Genomic DNA, 6,000 nt, shown 5'->3' with positions numbered 1-6,000 from the left:
CCTCTGTAGAATGTGCTAAGAATGGGGGGAGGAAGCTGTGCTCTTTTCATCCGACGCAAAAAGTGCATGCACTGCTGAGCTCTTTTTACAATATAACCTGTGTAGGGACCAGGTTATATTGTCAGTTATCTGCACCCCCAGGAACTTGGTGCTGCTTACTATCTCCACTGCTGTGCCATTGATGTAGAGTGGAGCGTGGCTGGACTGGTGCTTCCTGAAGTCAACGATGATCTCCTTGGTCTTGTTGACATTTAGGACCAGGTTGTTGGTTCTGCACCAGTCAACCAGATGTTTCACCTCCTCCCTGTAGTCCATGTCATTGTTGTCACGGATGAGGCCCACTACTGTCGTGTCGTCCGTATACTTCACAATGTGGTTGGTAGTGGACCTGGCGCAGCAGTCATGAGTCATCAACGTGAATAGCAGCGGACTCAGGACGCAGCCCTGGGGGGAGCCGGTGCTCAGGGAGATGGCACTGGAGGTGTTGTTGCCCACTCTCACAGACTGGGGTCTGTCTTTGAGGAAGTCAAGCAGCCAGTTGCATAAGGGGGTACTGAATCCAAGGGGAGCCAGTTTGCTCACCAAGTGCTGCGGGATGATGGTGTTGAATGCTGAGCTGAAGTCCAGGAACAACATTCGCACGTGTGTGTCCTTTCCTTCCAGATGTTCTAAGCTCAGGTGGAGTGCAGAGGAGATGGTGTCCTCTGTGGAGCGGTTAGGGCGATAAGCAAACTGGTATGGGTCGAATGTGGGAGGAAGTCTCGAGACAATATATTCCTTTACCAGCTTCTCGAAGCACTTCATTATGAGGCGGGTGAGTGCAACGTAGCGGTAATCATTGAGGGAGGAGATTGTGGGGTTTTTTGGCACTGGAATGATTGTGGCCGTCTTAAAACATGATGGTACCACAGCCTGGGTCAGCGAGATGTTGAAGATGTCTGTGAGAACCCCAGCCAGCTGGTCTGCACATTCCTTAAGCACCTTGCCCGGAATGTCATCAGGTCCTGGTGCTTTCCGGGGGTTCACTCTCCTCAGGGTTTTCCGGACATCCGCTATATCCAGTTTAAGCGGCTGCTAATCAGGGCGAGGGATGGATTTTCTCGCCGGAGTGGTGTTAAGTGCCTCAATCCTTGCAAAGTAGTTGTTAAGGTTATTTAGGAAGCTGATACTGTTGTCACAGGGACAGGGGGCAGCTTTATAGTCCGTGATGACTTGTATGCCCTGCCACATTCGTCTAGTGTTTGTAGGGTTCGTGAAGAAGTCCTGGACTTTCTGACTGTGAGCACGCTTTTCAACCTTAATGGCACGGTTCAGGTTAGCTCTGGCTGATTTTAATGCCACCATGTCGCCAGACTTGAAAGCCTTGTTCCGAGCCTTCGGCATTGCATGTACCTCACTGTTCATCCAGGGTTTCTCGTTGGCCCGTGTGGGGATGTTCTTGATCACACTGACATCCTCCATGCACTTCTGAATGTAAGTAGCATCAGATGAGAATACTCTGAAAGTAGATATCGGTGTCTGCTAGCTGCCACTGCTAGGCTTAAATAGTCAGCATTTCTGAGTAAGGCCAGCTGTGCCCAATTGCACAGTGGCACGCCCAACTGCACAGGAGATAAAAGAACAGGTGAGCACAGCAGAACCACCTGATAGCAAGATAATGTAACATATTGCGCACTAACGATTGCACTATGTATAGATACAAATACAACAAAATCACTATCTTAACATCCATATGGCAGCACGGTGACACAGGGGTTAGTGCTGGTGCCTCACAACAGGAAGCTTTTGTGAAGTTTGCATGTTCTCCTTGTGACTGCGTGGGTTCCCCCCGGTTACTCTGGCTTCCTCCCACCTCCAAAGACATGCACCTGGGGATTGGCCCTAGTAGTGTGTGAATGTGATTGTGAATGTTGTCTATCTGTGTTGGCCCTGCGATGAGGTGGCAACTTATCCTGGGTGTACCGCGCCTTCTGCTCTAATGTAGCTGTACAGAGCCTTTGAATTGTGGGTCCAGTCTAGTTTATTGTTGAGGAGAACTCCCATATATTTAAATGAGTCCACTATTTCTGCAACTGATCCCTGGATGTAGACTGGTGTGGGTGGTGGAGCTGCATCAGGTAGATGATGGCATCCTCCACCCCCATGCTTGGTCAGTAAGCAAACTGCAAGGGGTCCGTAGCTGATAATGTCTGCGGGCAAATATTACTCCTGGTCTGGCTCCTTGGGATGAGGTGTCTTAGGGATTGGAACCGCACAGGAGAGGTCTTTCAGAGAGTGTGGACTTTTTCCAGGCTGAGGCTCAGGTTAAAAATGTACTGGACCACACCAGTTTACCGGTCCGCACATTCCCTGACTGAACTGTTACCATCTGGGGCTGTAGCCTTCCTGACCTTGCTCCTTTCCAACTACCTCCTCACTTGATCCAGACTATGGAGAAGTGGGCTGGTGATAGTTGGGGGCGGTGAACTGGGCTGGTGGGTTGTGGAGAGCTGTCTGGGAGGGGTCTATTGGGAAAGTGTGGACCATGCTAGGGTGTGAATGGCTGGGACTGGTGTGGAGAAGGGGTTGGATGTGAGGGGGTGGCAATAGGGGCAGAATCACACCTGTTGAAAAAAACATTCAGTTTATAGGTTTGTTGTATATATTGATTTTTTTTTTTTAAAAAGAACAAAAGTTATAGTACAATATATTGTATAATTTCCACGATATAATCCACAATTTCCCTTGTGGATCAATAAAATTTGTCTAAGTCTAAGTCTAAGAAACCATTGCAATAAAAAACACATTCTGCATATATGTGCTTTCTGGAGAAGTTGCATAACTTGAACAACAGGTCTGTGGGGACTACTAGCAAAAACCATATCTGATTGAAATGTTTTCTGTCCTGTCATGTTCACACAATCAACAGTTAAAACAAATCGTTATGACTTCCGAATTGGACACGTTCCTTGCCTGAGAAATAAATTACATTAAACAAACATGTACTAGTTACAGCAGACCAAGTGAGCTGAGCACATATTTTAGTCAGCATTACAGAAGGTCTGCGCAGACTTGACCCAAAGTCAAAGTTGTATAGAAAACAATCATTAATATCGAGAAAACCCCCCAAAAAAGACAACTAAAGCAAAACAGGTCAATAACCAGAAGACAGTAGGAGGTATCTTACAAATCTGACTTGGGCTGTGAAAAGCTTCAAAACATGAGAAAATAATTAAAGCCAGGATTAAATGAGTGAGATACAGAACAAAACATACGTAGGGTTAATTAAATCATTGGAGGGAGCTAGAAAGAACCAAGAAGACAACATGATCAACTGACTAGAACCAGCCAAAACAATCACAAATGAAGACACATGTAATCATTAACATGCAGCTGTGGGCAACACATGCAGTCACAGTCAGTCACTCACAATTGAATGCTAACAGGGCATTCCAGAGTACTGGAGTCCAAATAGAAAACGTTTTAGAGTCTGCAGACTTTTTGGGAGGCTATTAAAATCACTAATAAGCCGGCGTTCTTGGAACGCAGATTTCGGGACGGATCATTTGGCACAAAACAATCAGTAAGATAAGATAGTGTTAGACCGTTTAACATTCTGTAAGTAACAAAATCGCACCTGAAGTGAACTGCAAGTGGTCCAGTAATATGTAACATGATCGAACTTTTCTTTCCTTGTAAAAAGTCAAGCAGCCACATTTTGTAATAACTGCCATCTTCTAATGCTGGACATTGAGAGACCCGAAAATAAACCATTACCGCAATCGAGATGAGACATACCAAACACAGGTTCAATATTACATTTCATTAACTTGTAAAACATGTAATGTACAGAATATGAGAAGCATTTATTCAGGTAGAAATATCACAGATTACAGCTGGGATAGCACTGCCCTAGTGGCTCCCTGGAGCTTTTTCAATACTGTATAAAAATGGAAACAGATGCCACTGTTTAATATGTTTGGGTTTATGCTACACTAATGAGAGTGATTGGCAAGCGCCGTTGTGTCCTACTAATTTAGTACTTGTGTGGACTGTGATGCAACAGTTTGTTTACGGGCAGTATAGCTCGGTTGGTAGAGCGGACGTGCCAGCAACTTAAAGGTTCCAGGTTCGATCCCCGCTTCCGCCATCCTAGTCACTGCCGTTGTGTCCTTGGGCAAGACACTTTATCCACCTGCTCCCAGTGCCACTCACACTGGTTTAAAGTTAACTTAGATATTGGGTTTCACTATGTGAAGCGCTTTAGTCACTAGAGAAAAAGCGCTATATGAATGTAATTCACTTCACTTCACTTCACAAATATCAGAAGTGCCCATTAGATTGATGAGAGCTACAGGTCGATTAGAGAGGGTGTGTCAGTCGATCACGAGGCATTAAAAAAAGGACTCTTAAAAATTACTGATCATCAGTCTTCACTACGACGTCACTTTTGTCACGTTTGACATTTCCCCAGGGATCAATAAAGTACTTTCTATTCTATTTTATTCTATTGACGGCACTCGAGGATCTTGTGCGATGGCGCTGGCTGCTGCCAGCTTAGTAAGAACAAAAAAAGAATGACCGTCAGAAACGCTAGGAGCACTTTTTTAATTCAACAAACTCTCTCCCTGTATCCGCTGTCAAAACTGTAAAGGCCGACTGCACAGTTCCTGTCTTCACAGTAAAAGTGCTGCTCTAACTAAGCCCGTGACCTTCGATCCCTTAGGCTGTACTGCATCAACAAGCGACATCAGTGTGCAAAGGATATCACCACATGGGCTCAGGAACACTTCAGAAACCCACTGTCAGTAACTACAGTTGGTCGCTACATCTGTAAGTGCAAGTTAAAACTCTCCTATGCAAGGCGAAAACCGTTTATCAACAACACCCAGAAACGCCGTCGGCTTCGCTGGGCCTGAGATAATCTAAGATGGACTAATACAAAGTGGAAAAGTGTTCTGTGGTCTGACGAGTCCACATTTCAAATTGTTTTTGGAAACTGTGGACGTCGTGTCCTCCGGACCAAAGAGGAAAAGAACCATCCGGTTGTTATAGGCGCATAGTTGAAAAGCCAGCATCTGTGATGGAATGGGGATTAGTGCCCAAGGCATGGGTAATTTACACATCTGTGAAGGCGCCATTAATGCTGAAAGGTACATACAGGTTTTGGATCAACATATGTTGCCATCCAAGCAACGTTACCATGGATGCCCCTGCTTATTTCAACAAGACAATGCCAAGCCACGTGTTACATCAACGTGGCTTCATAATAAAAGAGTGCGGGTACTAGACTGGCCTGCCTGTAGTCCAGACCTGTCTCCCATTGAAAATGTGTGGCGCATTATGAAGCCTAAAATACCACAACGGAGACCCCCGGACTGTTGAACAACTTAAGCTGTACATCAAGCAAGAATGGGAAAGAATTCCACCTGAGAAGCTTAAAAATTGTGTCTCCTCAGTTCCCAAACGTTTATTGAGTGTTGTTAAAAGGAAAGGCTATGTAACACAGTGGTGAACATGCCCTTTCTCAACTAATTTGGCACGTGTTGCAGCCATGAAATTCTAAGTTAATTACTATTTGCAAAAAAACATTAAAGTTTATGAGTTTGAACATCAAATATCTTGCATTCAATTGAATATGGGTTGAAAAGGATTTGCAAATCATTATATTCTGTTTATATTTACATCTAACACAATTTCCCAACTCATATGGAAACAGGGTTTGTAGACCACATTGCTTAGTACAGTGGTACCCAACCTTTTGGTAGCTGCGGACCGGTCAACGCTTGAAAATGTGTCCCACGGACCCGGGGGTCCGTGGGGGGTATTTTTTTTGTTGTTATTTTTTTTTGCTATAAAGAAATACAATCATGTGTTCTTACAGATTGTATCCCTGCAGACTATATTGATCTATATTGATATATAATGTATATATTGTGTTTTTATGTTGATTTAATAAAGAAAAAAAAAGGTTTATTTGTTTTAATTTTCTTTTATTTCTTGTGCGGCCTGGTACCAATC

The sequence above is a fragment of the Nerophis lumbriciformis genome, linkage group LG16 (genome assembly GCF_033978685.3).
Source record: "Nerophis lumbriciformis linkage group LG16, RoL_Nlum_v2.1, whole genome shotgun sequence".
NCBI lineage: Eukaryota > Metazoa > Chordata > Actinopteri > Syngnathiformes > Syngnathidae > Nerophis > Nerophis lumbriciformis.
The sequence above is the reverse complement of the archived record's forward strand: the minus strand, read 5'-3'. Positions refer to the sequence as shown.